At 37.7% G+C, this 16,512-nt stretch overlaps 1 protein-coding gene across 10 annotated transcripts in view; it reads right to left on the reverse strand.

The window, feature by feature from the left end:
- Positions 1–16,512, reverse strand: part of LRFN2 (leucine rich repeat and fibronectin type III domain containing 2) — a 543,138-nt gene that overhangs the window by 330,230 nt on the left and 196,396 nt on the right. For 7 of the 10 annotated variants that reach the window (XM_043964830.1, XM_043964828.1, XM_043964829.1 and 4 more), the window contains exon 2: positions 10,306–10,418. The exons of 2 other annotated variants lie outside the window; for them this stretch is intronic. The gene's annotated coding sequence lies outside the window, so the exon portion shown is untranslated. Of the gene's footprint in view, positions 1–8,182; positions 8,357–10,305; positions 10,419–16,512 lie in introns of all 10 variants that reach the window. One more of the 10 variants, XM_043964821.1, reaches the window with a different exon arrangement.

Genomic DNA, 16,512 nt, shown 5'->3' on the forward strand with positions numbered 1-16,512 from the left:
CATAGAAACAATCATTAACTTTATCCAAGAGAATGACAATAACGAGACAACATACCAAAATCTATGGGATGCAGCCAAAGCAGTGCTTAGGGGAAAATTTATAGCTCTAAATGCTTACATGAATAAAAAAGAGAAAGAGGAGATTAATGAATTGGGCATGCAACTTAAAAAGCTAGAAAAAGAACAAATTAGAAATCCCCAATTAGACACTAAATTAGAGATCCTGAAAATTAAAGGAGAAATTAATAAGATTGAAAGCAAAAAAACTATAGAATTAATCAATAAAACTAAGAGCTGGTTTTATGAAAAAGCCAATAAAATAGATAAAATATTGGTTAATTTGATTTTAAAAAAGAAAGAAGAAAACCAAATTACCAGTATCAAAAATGAAAAGGGTGATGTTACCACCAATGAAGTGGAAATTAAGTCAATAATTAGGAATTCTTTTGCCAATGTATGCCAATAAATTTGACAATCTAAATCAAATGGATGAATATTTACAAAAATACAAACTGCCCAGGTTAACGGAAGAAGAAATAAAATCCTTAAATAAACCCATATTAGAAAAAGAAATTGAACAAGCCATTAATGAACTCCCTAAGAAAAAATCCCCAGGGCCAGATGGGTTTATGGGTGAATTTTACCAAACATTTAAAGAACAATTAATTCCAATATTATACAAATTATTTGGAAAAATAGGTGAAGAAGGAGTTCTACCAAATTCGTTTTATGACACAAATATGGTGGTGATACCAAAACCGGGCAAAGCAAAAACAGAGAAAGAAAATTATAGACCAGTTTCCCTAATGAATATTGATGCTAAAATCTTAAATAAGATATTAGCAAGGAGATTACAGCAAGTGATCACCAGGATAATACACTGTGACCAGGTGGGATTTATACCAGGAATGCAGGGCTGGTTCAACATTAGGAAAACTATTAACATAATCAACCACATCAATAAGAAAACGAACCAAAATCATATGATTATCTCAATAGATGCAGACAAAGCTTTTGACAAAGTACAGCACCCATTCCTAATAAAAACACTAGAGAGTTTAGGAATAGGGGGAGCTTTCCTTAGAATAATAAACAGTATCTACCTAAAGCCATCAGCAAGTATTATATGCAATGGAGATAAATTAGAGGCCTTCCCAATAAGATCAGGGGTGAAACAGGGATGTCCATTATCACCCCTATTATTTAATATTGTCCTAGAAATGTTAGCTTTAGCAATCAGAGAAGAGAAAGGAATTAAAGGAATTAGAATAGGCAAGGAGGAAACAAAACTATCACTCTTTGCAGATGATATGATGGTATACTTAAGGAATCCTCGAGAATCAAGTCAAAAATTACTTGAAACAATGAACAACTTTAGCAAAGTAGCAGGATATAAAATAAATCCACATAAATCATCAGCATTTCTATACATGACCAACAAAGTCCAGCAGCAAGAGATAGAAAGAGAAATTCCATTTAAAGTAACGGTAGATAATATAAAATACTTGGGAGTCTACTTGCCAAGACAAACCCAGGAACTCTATGAACACAACTACCAAACACTCTTCACACAAGTCAAATCAGATCTAAATAATTGGAAAGATATCAATTGCTCATGGATAGGCAGAGCTAATATAGTAAAAATGACAATACTGCCTAAATTAATTTACTTATTCAGTGCCATACCAATCAGACTACCTAAAAATTATTTTATACAGCTAGAAAAAATAATAACAAAATTCATCTGGAAAAACAAAAAATCAAGAATATCCAGGGAAATAATGAAAAAAAAATTCACAGGAAGGTGGGTTAGCGGTACCAAACCTGGAGCTTTACTATAAAGCGGCAGTCATCAAAACTATCTGGTACTGGCTAAAAAATAGAGTGGTAGATCAATGGAATAGGCTAGGCTCAGGAAATGCAGTAGTAAATGACACTAGTAATGTAGTGTTTGATAAACCCAAAGACTCCAGATTCTGGGATAGGAACTCAGTATTTGACAAAAACTGCTGGGAAAACTGGAAGATAGTATGGCAGAAATTAGGCTTAGACCAACATCTTACACCTTATACTAAAATAAGGTCAAAATGGATACATGATTTAGACATAAGAGGTGATACCATAGGTAAATTAGGAATGAAAGGAATAGTGTACCTATCCGATCTTTGGAAAGGAAAACAGTTTTTGACCAAACAAGAGATAGAGTATATTATAAAATGCAAAATGGATGATTTTGATTATATTACATTTAAAAATTTTTGTACAAACAGAAGCAATGTATCCAAAATTAGAAGGGAGGCAGAAAGCTGGTAAACAATTTTTGAGGCCAGTACTTCTGATAAAGGCCTCATCTCTAAAATATATAGGGAATTAAATCAAATTTATAAGAATCCAAGTCATTCCCCAATTGAGAAATGGTCAAAGGATATGAACAGGCAGTTTTCTGATGAAGAAACCAAAGCTATCTATTCCCATATGAAAAAATGCTCTAAATCTCTAATGATTAGAGAGATGCAAATTAAAACAACTCTGAGGTACCACCTGACACCTATCAGATTGGCTAAAATGACAAAAAAGGAAGATAATAAATGTTGGAGAAGCTGTGGGAAAACTGGAACACTAATGCATTGTTGGTGGAGCTGTGAACTGATCCAACCATTCTGGAGAGCAATTTGGAATTATGCCCAAAGGGTGATAAAGCTGTGCATACCCTTTGACCCAGCAATTCCACTTTTAGGTCTTTTTCCCAAAGAAATCATGGAAGGGGGAAAGGGACCCACATGTACAAAATTATTTATAGCTGCTCTTTACGTGGTAGCAAGGAATTGGAAGTTGAGGGGGTGCCCATCAATTGGGGAATGGCTGGACAAGTTGTGGTATATGAATACAATGGAATACTATTGTGCTGTAAGAAATGATGAGCAGGAGGAGTTCAGAGAAACTTGGAGGGTCTTACGTGAGCTGATGATGAGTGAGATGAGCAGAACCAGAAGATCATTGTACACAGTATCATCAACATTGAGTGTTGACCTACTGTGATGGACTATATTCTTCTCACCAATGCAATGGTACAGAAGAGTTCCAGGGAACTCATGATAGAAGAGGATCTCCAAATCCAAGAAAAAAAAAAAAGAACTGTGGAGTATAGATGCTGATTGAACCATACTATTTCTTTTGTTTTGGGTGCTGTTGGTTTTTTTTTTTCTATTTTGAGGTTTTGTATCACTACTCTGATTTTTTCTCTTGTAACAGGATTAATGCAGAAATAGGATTAATGTTATTATGTGAGTATATATATATGTGTGTGTATATATATATCTATATCTATATGTATATAGATATATAGATATAATCTATATCAGATTACCTGCTGTCTAGGGGAGGGGAGAGGGAGGGGAGGGAAGGAGAAAAATCTGAAATTGTAAAGCTTGTATAAACAAAAATTGAGAACTATCTTTACATGTAACGGAAAAAATAAAATACCTTATATGTAAAAAAAAATTTTTTTTAATTGAAAAAAATTGAAAAAAAAAAAGAAGAAAGGACAAACAACAACAACAAACAACAACTCTCCACTGCTCAAAATCCCTCAGTGGCTTCCCATTACCCCCTGGAGGGGGAGGGAGTTCAGACTCTCTTACCTGTCAATGGTATTTCTTTATAATCTGGTGCCAACTTACCTCATACCATGTCCCAACACATACCTTATATTCCAACCAAATTAGATTAGTAATATGTCCTGTGATGCCTCTCTTTTTTCCCATTACTATTTATTGAGCTACTATCCATTCCTAAAGGGTGTATGTGGAGGGGAGGGATGGGGGGGAGTGAAAAATGTGGGACAAGGAGACAGAGAATGAATATAGGAAGTCAGCTGGGGAGATTGGCATGTGCCATTATGACCCAGAGTCCTGGCTCAGTCAGGTGCAGGGGGTGCAGAGTGTAATGTGGCAGTGGGAGAAGGTAGAACCTTTCCTGATGTGATGGTAATTAGGGCTCATAGGGCTTCAAGAGCTCATAGTATCATAGCTTTAGAGCTGGAAGTAATTTTAGACATCATCTAGTTCATCCCCCTCAGTTTACAAATGAGGAAACTAAGGCAGCTAGGTCATACAGTAGACAGAGTCCTAAGCCTGGAGTCAGAAAAGCCCTAGTTCAAATCTGGCCTCAGACACTTACTAGCTGTGTGACCCAGGGCAAGTCACTTAACCTCCATCTATTTCAGTCTCCTCACCAATAAAGGGAGATCATGATAGCACCTATCTCCCAGGGTTGCTGTGAGGATCAAATATTTGTAAAGTACTTAGCACAGTGCTTGGTACATAGTAGATGCTGAATAAATGCTTATTCCCTTCCTTCCTTCCTTCCTTCCTTCCTTCCTTCCTTCCTTCCTTCCTTCCTTCCTTCCTTCCTTCCTTCCTTCCTTCCTTCCTTCCTTCCTTCCTTCTTTCTTTCTTCACTTCCTGAGTCCAAGACAAGATCACTCAGCTAGTAAGTGGCATACTCAGTATTTGAACACAGTTCCTCTGACCTTAAATCCAGGGCTCTTTCTATAATACTATGCTGACCTCTGGGTTTTAGTAGGGAATTGTAGCATCAGGAACCCATGCCCAATAGAGGAACAAAAGATAAGGAAAACTACTATGATAAGGAAGCATATTTAACTTCACCCTTCCCGCTCCCCTACTAGGTGATTGCACTTTGTACAAATAAATAACCAGTCAACCTGGGCTAGTTATAGTTCTACTATTCATGATTTCTCCCCCCTTCCCAAGGGATGGATCTCTTTTTCCTAGGATTACTCAGCACTTTGTACCTCATGAACTCTTCATGAAACATACCATTGTAATTATGTGTGTACATATGTCACTCCCACTCCTAGACTAAGCTCCCTGGAAGCAAAGACCATGTCTGTCTCTTCTCTATATCTCCCACAGTGCATCACACAGTGCTCACTTCATGATAGTTTCTTAATGTTTGTTGGATGAATGAATACGATGTCTAAGGGAAAGATAGAAGATGCCATTTGAGATTGCATTTACCTCTTTGGATTGTGGATATTATACTAATAGGCAAGGTCAAGTTCATAAGAGAAACGATTCATTCCTTTTCTCAGTTCTTATCTCCTTTGATCTTTCTGCTGAATTAGACCTCTTTCTTTTTTAAATTTGAAAGTTTTTATTGTTATCTTTTGTTTTAATGTAACCTTCATTTCCCTACCCACATCCAATCCCCTCCCCTTTCACTACACAGAGAGCTGTCCTTTGTAACAATGCACAAGAGAAAAAAAAATATTAAAGGTAGTTAAGTAAAACCTACCAACAAACACATCGTCCAAGTCTGATAGTATGTGCAATGTTCTGCACCCACAGTCCCCTTTGCATAGATGCAAAGGACATTCATCTTTTTTAGTGCTTACTCCTCATTTGTTTTTTGCAACTCTCTGGGATCTCCTTCTTCATCTCAGGATGCTCCTTTTTCTCTTTAACTGGCTCCTTTCCCTCCCATGCCCTATGTCCTCCCAAGGCTCTGTCTTTGACCTTCTCTTTTCTATCTCCTTTGGTAACCTCATCTACTCTGATGGCCTTGTGGATCACCTTTATGCGAATGACACCTTAGTAAATGCCAGGCTCTTCCCTGAGTTCCAGATCCTCATTTCCAGCTGCCTATTGACCCTCTTCACATGGATGTCATGTTGACATTGCAAACACAACATATGCAAAGAAGATACATTTTTCTTATTCCCCAAACTCTCCCCTCCTCTCCAAATTCTAAATTTATTATCGGGGCATCACCATCCTTTCAGTGACACAGGCTTAAATCTCACAGTCATCTTTGACTTTTTCCTCTCCCTCACCTTTCCCATTCAATCAATCACCCAGTTCTGTCAATGTTACTTCTGGAATATCTTTCAAATATATCCTCTCCTCTCCACAGCCAACACCTACTCTTATAATGGTCTCCTTATTTGGTGTTTCTGCTTCCAGCCTCTCCTCTATAATAAATCCCCCACAAAGCTGCCAATACAGTCTTCCTAGGGACAGGTCTGACTCTATCATTCATCTGTTCACCAATTTTAGAGGATCCCCATGGTCTTCAAGATAAAATGCAAACAATCTACTGAGTCTGGCATTCAAGGCTTTCTGCAATGAGTTTTTTTAATTTATTTTTTTAAAACAATTTTCACCACTCCTCTTTAGATACTATATCACAGCCAGGTCTTTCTCTCTCCTGCCCCTATTCCTGGAATATGGCCTTTCCATATCTTTCAATGCTAAGCACAGGTGCCAACTTCTTCCATGAAGCTTTTCCGGATCTCTTCTACCTTCCAGGCTCAAAATAATGTCTCCTCCAGATTCTGTATAGTATTTTGTTAGGATCTCTCCTTTGCACTGATTATATTCTGTCTTGTTTCATGGTTATTTGTATATATGTCAGTTCTCTGTATCAGATAGCCAATTCCTTGAGGGAAGGGATTATATAATTTTTCATCACTGAGTCTTCAACATTATACAAAGTCTTTTTTTTTTTTGGTGGGACCTGTGATTTCATTAGTATACCAGTTGGTATATCCAGCAAGAAAACTCCCAGTAACAGTGCAGATCAGAAACCATCCTTTAATTGAAAGAGTTGACAAAAGGAACTGAGAAGTTAATTGACTTAATCAGGGTCACAAATCCAGGATGTGTTAGAGGTAGGTCTTGAACCCAGATCTTTATGACTCTGAGGCTATCTCTCTATACATTACACCATACCATGTCTTGCACAGTGTTTCCCACTTAATAAATGTTAGTTAAATTGAATTGAATTTCATAAGAGGATGCTCAATTAAGTGCCTTCAAGGACCCAAGAATAAGTTAGAAAATATAGTAGATTATAAAATCAGGGTCCAATAATATCCCCAAGGGCTGTAATCACAGCTATAAGTAGCAATTTTTGTGCTTTCAACAAGTAGCACAGACTACTTCCTGGGGCAAGGAGCATGAAAGGCACTCTCAAACCAACTTTAGATATGAATTCAATTGAGTCAGGGGGCTGACACAAAGGATAGAAGAGCATAGACTGTCCATCGAAGAGCTCACCTGGGGAGCAGAAGCCTGGGGTCTTCTAATTTTTAGCTAAACATTGCTAATTAGGTGCTGTTTAGTTGTTGAAGAAAAAGTGAAAATGCTTTTAGTGCCTTCTAAATTTAAGCATATTGATGCAAAGTCCCAGTTGCCCCTCCCGAGTTATAGCTCTGATTGTAATAGAAGTATGAAACTAACAAGATAAAATTTAATTGGGATAAATGTAAAATACTATTACTTGTGGTTTTTTTCCAAAAAGCAACAATTATGTGATTGGAAGTGGCAGTGGGAAGAATACAACTTTAAATCAGTTATATGCAAAAGGTGAGCATGGTATAATGAGTACATTTAAAGCTATAGGGTCAAATCATTTTCAGGTGAAAGGTGCATCACAAGCCATGTATTCAGATCTCCTCCCTTGACAGATGAGGAAGTGAGGACCAGGTGAGGAAGTAAAGGCCTTGGACTCTTTTCCTGGGTCCCTCAGCTTTAATAGGGGAGCTTTTTCCTTCTCTTGCTTCCAACCAGGCCTCCACACTACTCCCCAGTCCTTTCCATCATGCAAACTATGCTCTAGTTATCATATTAATCTTCTCATGAATGAAACCCTGAACTCTGTCCCTCCCTACCCCACCTCAGATCTCCCATTTGTGTATTCTTTTTTCCCTATTAGAACTTAAGCTACTTGAAATTTGGGACTGTCTTTCTTTCTTTTTTATATAGCCTATTTCATGGACTAATGCAGGGCATCTAATGAAAAGGCACACAGCAGGGTGATGGAGCATTAGATGTCAGGAGCAGCAAGAAAGCCAGTAGCTATCGATCTTAGAGTATTTGGAGGAGAGTAAGGCATAAAATGACAGCTAGGTGGCACAGGCTGTACCAGGAGTCAGGAAGATTCATCTTCCTGAGTTCAATTCTGGCCTCAGATACTTCCTACCTGTATGACCCTGAGCAAGTTACTTTACCCTGCCTGCCTCAGTTTCCTCATCTGTAAAATGATCTGGAGAAGGAAATGGCAAACTGCTCCAGTATCTTTACCAAGAAAACCCCAGATGGGGTCATGAAGTATCAGGCATGACTTAAAAAAAATGACAACAACAACAAATACACACCATCAGTAGCAGTCATGGTTTGAACCCAAGTCTTCAGTCTCCGAATGCAGTACATTTTCGACTGTATCACTGACTTCCATATTGTGTGAAGATGTGGGTTTCAATCCTTACTCTGCTGTTTTGTCTGTGACTTTGGATAAGTTTTTGGACCTATTCAGGCCTCAATCTCTCCATCTGTAAATTGAAGACGCTGGACTGAAATTTCTCTAAGGTTCCAGCTTACTATTCAGTGAATCTTTTCACTGAACCGTATGGCAGCTCAATATGAGTCAGAACTGTGATGTGGAAGCCAAAAAGGCAAAATCTATCTGAGGCTGCATTAATGGAAACATAATGTCCAAAGCAAGGGAAATTATAGCCCCTCTGTGTTTTGCACTGGTCAGTCCACATCTGGAATATTGTTCTTGGTTTTCATTTTAGAAGGGATATTGACAAGCTGGATTGCATCCAGAGGAGGGTAACCAAATGATGAGAACACTAGAAATTTGGCCATATAAAGTAACCAGGGAAGTTTATTAAGCCCGGAAAAGAGAAGATTTAAAGGGTGTATGGTAGTGGAAGGATAGCTGTCTTCAAATATTTGAAATGCCATCATGAGGCAGAAGAGGGAGTAGACTCAATTTAATTAGCCCTAATAGGCAGAATTAGGTAACTGGTGGTGGGTACAGAGAGTGGGCAGTTGTGGTCCCAATTTAAAGAAAAGCATGGTGGGGGGAGCTAGGTGGCGCAGTGGATAGGGCACTGGCACTTGACTCAGGAGGACCTGAGTTCAAATCTGGTCTCAGATACTTAACATTTACTAGCTGTGTGACCCTGGGCAAGTCACTTAACCCCAATTGCCTCGCCAAAAAAAAAAGAAAAAGAAAAAGAAAAAGAAAAGCTTGGTAGGGATAGGAGCTGTCCAAAACCAGAATGGTGTTGCCACAGAAAAGAGTTTCAAGGAAGGTTTAGATCAAAGCTTCTTAAATTGTGGGTGGAGATCCCATGTGGCGTCATGTAACTGAATGTGGGGATCATAAAAAATTTGGCAACAGCAAAAGGTTATATATACCTTTTCTATATACCTATATACCCAGGGTGGCATAAAAATTTCTCTGGTGAAAAGAGGTTGTAAGTGAAAAACAATTAAGAAGACCTGGTCTAGATAATTTCCTTTCAGGGATGTTCTGGAGAAGATTCCTGTTCAGTTAAGGATTAGAGCAGATCAAAGGACCATGGATTTAAGAGGTCATCTAGTCCAGTTCCCTTGCTTTACAAATAAGGAAACTGAGACTCAGAGAGGGTAAGTGATTGCTCAAATTCACACAGGTAATAAGTGACAAAGTCAGGATTTGAAACCAGAAACCCTAAATCCCAAGTCCAGCACTCTGGTCTCCACAATGGGTCTCTGAAGTCTTTTCCAGCTGTAGGAGTTCATGAGTCTTGGGACAGATCCACAATAACAGGGCAGCAGATTTGGCCAATAGCATGGAGTCTGTGCTGCTTGATAAAATTTGACAAACCAGAAGCTGATTGATAATCCTGTTCAACTAATCAGAAACACTCCCAAGAACAGATGCAGGGAACATAACAAAGGATGTGTGTATGATAAAGGACATACAACAATGAGGATATAGAAAGGGGGACACCAAAGGTTGTTGAGAATTAGAAGGCAGGAAGACCAAGAGGACTAGCCCTATCTCCCCTTCCTCAATCCACCCAGCACAAGTGATCCTTAATTGCCCGGGATAGCACTTATCCTTTCCAAAACCCCTTTCATATGTTCAAATAATGATACTACTAATAATTGCTAGCATTTATGTAGTACTTTTTAAGGTTTGCAAAATGCTATAAATAGTCTTATTTTATTCTTACAACAAGCCCAAGAGATATTCCCTTTTTATAGAAACTGAGTCAGACACAAAGTTCACTGAATTACCCAGAGCCACACAGCTAGTGAGTATCTGAGGTTGGATTTGAACTCAGATACTGAAGTATTCTTGATTCCAGTACTATTTCTGATGTGATACCTAGCCACCTCATTTGAGCCTCAAGACAACAATCCTGTGACTTATACAGGCTGGGAATAGTAAGCCCATTTTACAGATGGACAGACTGAGATTCAAAGGGAATTAGTGACTTACCCAAGTTCACATGGCAATTTAGTGGTAGAGCTGGGATTGGGACCCAGGTCTTCTGAATCCTAGTCTGTTGCTCTTTGGGCTACATCATGTGGGCTTCTACTCAGAAGTGCAATCTACAATGAAAGAGAAAAAGAAATCTATCTGACTACACTACTATCCAACCCTCTTCTTTCCATTTCATCCACAAGAATAGCATAGGACATACTTTTCAAAAATCAGTTAAGTTACATTCATAGCATTCTCTTAAAGATGGTTTTTGAAAGTACCCTTGTCAAAAAAGAAAGGAAGTGATACTTTTCTGGCATGACATGTTCTAAATGAAGTCATGTTGGCTTCTTGTGATCATAACCTCATTTTCTAACTGTTCAGTGACCATCGTCTGTGTGGTATAGATAACAAAGAGATCATAAAAAAGGGAAAAGGACCCACACGTACAAAAATATTTATACCAGTTCTCTTTGTGGTAGCAAAGAACTGGAAATAGAAGGGATGCCCATCAATTGGGGAATGGCTGAACAGGTTGTGGTATATGAATGTAATTGAATACTATTGTGTTATAAGAAATGATGAGCAGGCAGATTTCAGAAAAACCTGGAAAGCCTGATGCTGACTGAAGTGAGCAGAACCAGAACATTGTACACAGTAACAGGAATGTTGTGTGATGATCAACTGTGATAGACTTAGCTCTTCTCAGCAATACAAGGATCCATGACAATTCCAAAGGACTCATGATGGAAAAGGCTCTCCACAACTGGAAAAAAAGAACTATGGAATCTGTATGCAAACTGAACCATGTTATTTCTAATATTTTTTGTTTTGTTTTGTTTTCTTTTTTGAGATTTTCCCCTTTTGTTCTGATTATTCTTTCACAACATGACCAATGCAGAAATATGTTTTATGTGATTATACATATATAACCTATATCAGATTGCTTTCTGTCTTGGGAAAGGGGGAAGAAAGGGAGGGAGGGAGAAAAAATTTGGAACTTAAAATATTATAAAAACAAATGTTGAAAACTATCTTTATATGTAACTGGAAAAAATAAAATACTATTAAGTTTAGAAAAAGAATACTAGGAATAGGTATGGCCAATATTTTCCACATACCATTCCCTTCCCTTTTTTGAAAATGGGGGAAACATTTCTATTTTTTAGTCCTGCCTCTAGCCCTTCTCACATCCTCCATGATCTTCCAAAGATCATTGATTTGATTCAGTCATTGCATCCAAAATATCTTTTGGTACACTGTAATGTAATTCATCTAAGCTTGACAACCTGAACTGCTAAACAATATATAGGTAATCATTTTTTTTTTGTCGAGGCAATTGGGGTTAAGTGACTTGCCCAGAGTCACACAGCTAGTAAGTGTTAAGTGTCTGAGGCCCCATTTGAACTCAGGTCCTCCTGAGTCCATTGCTGGTGCTCTATCCACTGCACTGCCTCTTTAGGTATCCTATTTCTCTTGGGTTCCAACTCCCTATAAACTGTTTTTGTTCTGACTTTGTTTCTGAAATATCTCAAGGATTTTTATTGTGTATCTTTCAAATGCATTTATCATGTGATGGTCCATAATGGTCTGTGTTGATGGCTTATCCCCCTACTAGACTGTAAGCTCCACGAAGTCAGGGAGCGTGTCACTTAAATTGGGTGTCTCCTTCAGTCCCTAGTATAGAACATTGCACACACAATGGAAAACTTATTCATTTATTCCACACAGTTGGCACTTAAAAATGTTTGTGAAATAACTGAAATAACTACTAGACTACTAATTATGCACAGTAATTATAGTCTTTTATAGAATGTGTAGGAATTGTTTATTGTTTGAATTGTTTTTATTATATTAGTGTTATTTAAAGGAAAATTCTCCCTATACATCTTGCTGCTGATATGAATGGACTTGTATGTATGAGTGTTGGGAAGTACCCCCTCATACCTTACCTTAACTAGCAGGTAAGAATTGTCTCCTCTCAGAGGCAGCTAGGTGGTTCAGTGGATAGAGCAATGATCCTGGAGTCAAGAGCACCTGAGTTCAAATCTCAGCTCAGCCCCTTACTAGCTGTGTGACAAGTTACTTAACCCCAAATACCTTAAGCAGCTGGGGCCATCCCAGTTGTCCTGATGTGAGTGTGTGTATGTGAAAAATTATTGTCTCCTCCCTATCTCTGGGTTGGTCTAAGGGGAAATTTGTGAAGAAGAGTTTGGGAAAGGGTAAAATCTATTGGCATTATAAAGACTATATATTCTCAGAGTTTTAGAACATATTCTAAGCTTTTATAGTCTGAATTTTGGTTGCTCAGGAACAGCAGTATGGTGTAGCAACTGACTCTTAGTAGCTGTGTGGTCATAGGGAAGTCAATTCAACTTCCCTTGGCCTTAGTTTCTTTACTGGTGAAATGCTAATAATACCTATAGTCTTTACTTTGTAGGGTTATGGTGAAACGAAAATGAAACAAATTTGAAAAGTGGTTTGCAAATTTTAAGTGCTAGATCAATTTCAGTTATTTTTATTATCTCCCATTCATAACATTGTTCCCATGGAATTAGCTATCCTCTGCATCATTATTTTACCTGAACTTGTGTTTTAGGAGAATTAATTAATTTAATTAGTTGAGGGTATGCCTATGCATATACTTGATAGAGACATAGGCAGGGGAGCATAATTCAGATCCCTGGGATACATATTTCTAGGCTACCAAGTAATTTGTCTGGCACAACACTGGTGGAACTGTGAAGTGATGCTGGAAGGTAATTTGGAATTATGTGACTCAAATGCCCATATCCTTTGACCCAGAGATTTCACTATTAGGCATATGTACCCAAGGGGGTCAAAAGAATAAAGCAAAATTCCCATATCCTGCAAAATTTTGATAGTGGCATTTTTGTGGTAGCAAAGAACTGGAAAGAGATAGAAGCCATCAAGTGGAGAATAACTGAATGAATCGTTCATGAATGTATTGGAATATTACTGTGCTATTAGAACAATAAACATGAACTCAAAGAAGTATGAGAATACTTATATGAACTGATGCAGAGTGAAACAAGCAGAACCAGGAAAACAATATATACAATAACCACAACAATGTAAACAGAAAGAAAAAACCTAAAAACTGACTGTTGTTTAATTATGATTGAGTTTATTCCTGATGACATAAGAAAATGGACCTCCCTCTTTTAATTGGAGAGGTGAAGCACTAAGGCTGTTACATTTCTTATTTGATTAGATATGTTTTAGTTTTCTTGAATTCTTTTCTTTTTCTTTCTTTTTTTGTTACAGGGGATGACTGGAGGGACAAATATATTCAGAAATGAATGTGCTATAAAATCAAACATCAATTAAAATGATTTTTTTCCTCTAAAAGCAAATTGTTGGGGCAGCTAAATGGCACAGTGGATACAGAGCAATGGCTCTGGAGTCAGGCGGACCAAATCTAGCCTCAGACACTTATTCACTGTATGAGCCTAGGTGAGTCACTTAATCCCAATTTCCTCCAAAAGAAAAAAAATGCAAATTGTCAAATTCAAAATAAGGGATAGACTTATAATCATAGACTAGAGAACCCTAGAATGCCACAGCTGGGAAGGACCTCAGAGTTCAACTATTCCAAAACCTTTCATTTTATAGATAAGGAGATAATTGCCCAGATTAAAGAAGTGATTTGCTCTCTATCAGACTGTTACTTTAGGAGAGAGGTAGGGCTTGACATTATTTTTTTTCTTAGAAATTCCTTCCCTATCTTAAATTAAACAAATATAACTCAATTCAACAAACATTTTTAAAGCACTTACTATGTGCAAGAAACAAGGTTAGACTCTGGGGTCACAAATGGATATAACAAAGACTTTGCTCTTCAGGTATTTGCCACCTATTTATTTTTCTTTTTGATTTACACCTATGGTTTTGTCCCTGCTTCTAATTCCTGGGGTGGAAACTGTCCACCAATACAAATAAGAGGTCTATTTGTCTATAATTTAAAGGCTTAGAGACTTGCCTGGGGCACTGAGACACTAATTGCCTTTCCTATCTAGTATGTAACAAAAGCAGGAGTGAAACCTAGGTCTTCTTGACTTCAGTGTTGACCCTCTATCCATTAGGCCCTGCAGGTTACCTACATGTAAATTTTTTGGGAGAATGCATGAACATACAAATAAATAGGCTATAAGGGAAAGTGAAATAAGTGAAATAGGATGTCCCAACAAAATGCCTTGAGACATGTCATAAGGATAAATCACTTCCACCTGGGGGGAAGGAAAGACTTCAGGGAAGAGGTGGCATTTAAGTTGGGCATGGAAAAAAGGAAGAATATTATGAACCCTGCTGTGGGAAGAGATTTTTTTTTTATATATGCACAATCATGTTATACATATTTCCATATTAGTCATCCTGTAAAAGAAGAATCAGAACAAAAGAGAAAAAACACAAAAAAGAAAAAAAAACAACAAATAAAGTGAAAATAGTGTACTTCAAACTACATTCAGACTCCATTGTTCTTTTTCAGGATGTGAAGAGCATTTCCATAAGTCATTTGGAATTGCCCTGGATCATTGCATTACTGAGAAGAGCCAAATCCTTCACAACTGATCATCACAAAATGTTGCAATTCCTGTGTACAATGTTCTCGTGGTTCTGCTCACTTCACTCAGCATCAATTCATGTAAGTCTTTCCATGTTTTTCTGAAATCCATCTGCTTATCATTTCTTTTTTTGTTTTGTTTTTGTTTTTCAGGGCAATGAGGGTTAAGTGACTTGCCCAGGGTCATGCAGCTATTAAATGCCAAGTGTCTGAGGCCGGATTTGAACTCAGGTCCTCCTGAATCCAGGGCCAGTGCTTTATCCACTGTGCCACCTAGCTGCCCCCCTGCTTATCATTTCTTAAAGCACAATAGTATTACATCACATTCATATACCACAACTTATTCAGCCATTCCCCAATTGACTGGCATTCCCTCAATTTCCAATTCTTTGCCCTACAAAAAGACCCGCTACAAATATTTTTGTATATGTGGGTTCTTTTCTCCTTTTTATGCTCTCTTTGGGATACAAACCTAGCAGTTGTTATTGCTGGGTCAAAGGGTATGCACAATTTTAAAGCCTTTTGGTTATAGTTCCAAATTGCTCTCCAGAATGGTCGAATCAGTTCAACAACAATGCATTCATTTTCCAAATTGCTGCGGGAAGAGATTTTAATGGACAACTGAGTCCTCTTTCCAGTCAACAACTCTGGAGATCATTAAGAAATGTTGGGCATTGTAGCCTGAACCCTACTCAGTAAATAGATAGCTTTGTTCAACAGAGAGGGGATAGCTGCTTATGATGTCAGACTTTTTCAATGTACTGGTTAGCTTTGTTAAATTGCTGTTTCTTCCTTCTTTTTTATTCTTTGTTATAAGGGATGAATCACTGGGGAAAGAGGGGAGTAATATAGTGAGAAAGATAGGGGATGTAAAAATAAAATATAACAATAATATTTATTTTTAAATAGAAATATTAGAGGTGTTTTTAATCTTAAAAAAAAAGACTTCAAGCATATGTACTTTGAGGGAAAATCCAGGTTGAGTACAAACATGTAAATCCCTATGAATCTAAACTATAAAATAATGCTAGAAATATGTATTGGCTTGACCCTATCACTTTTTCTTATAAATTAAAATCACATTAAACTCTCAATTAGTTGAGCACCGAGTACCCAATTTAAGGGTTATCCAGGTTTTTAGCTTTTGTCCTCCTAATTTTCTTTACCAATTTCTTCATTTAAGAGGATCACTACGGATCAGAGATTTAGAGCTCGAAGGAATCTTAGAAGTCATTTAGTCCAAAGTCCTCATTTCACAGATGAGGAAATTGAGGCTGAGAAGACTTGAGAATCAAATTCAGATTCTCTAACTCCAAGGTCAGCATTCATTCATTTATGCATTCATTCAACTGTACCAGACGGGCTCGTCTCCAAAGAGGGACATGGGCAATTCACCGAGGAGCATCTTCTTGTTGAGTTATTGGGAAGGTTAGGAGGTAGAGATGCCTTCGAAAGAAATAAGGGGCATAAAGGGAATGTTACTCCAGCTTAGGAAGGGCTAATATACTGTGCAGGGAAGAGAATACTTTAGTCTCACTTCCTAGAGCTGAACTTGCCCTGGAGAGCTCCTCTCATCCAGGTTCAGCAAGCATTATCTGAGAGCTTTCGAATTTTCCAGGCTCCCATCATCCCCAACT

This window comes from Dromiciops gliroides, chromosome 4 (genome assembly GCF_019393635.1).
Source record: "Dromiciops gliroides isolate mDroGli1 chromosome 4, mDroGli1.pri, whole genome shotgun sequence".
In the NCBI taxonomy this organism is placed as follows: Eukaryota; Metazoa; Chordata; class Mammalia; order Microbiotheria; family Microbiotheriidae; genus Dromiciops; species Dromiciops gliroides.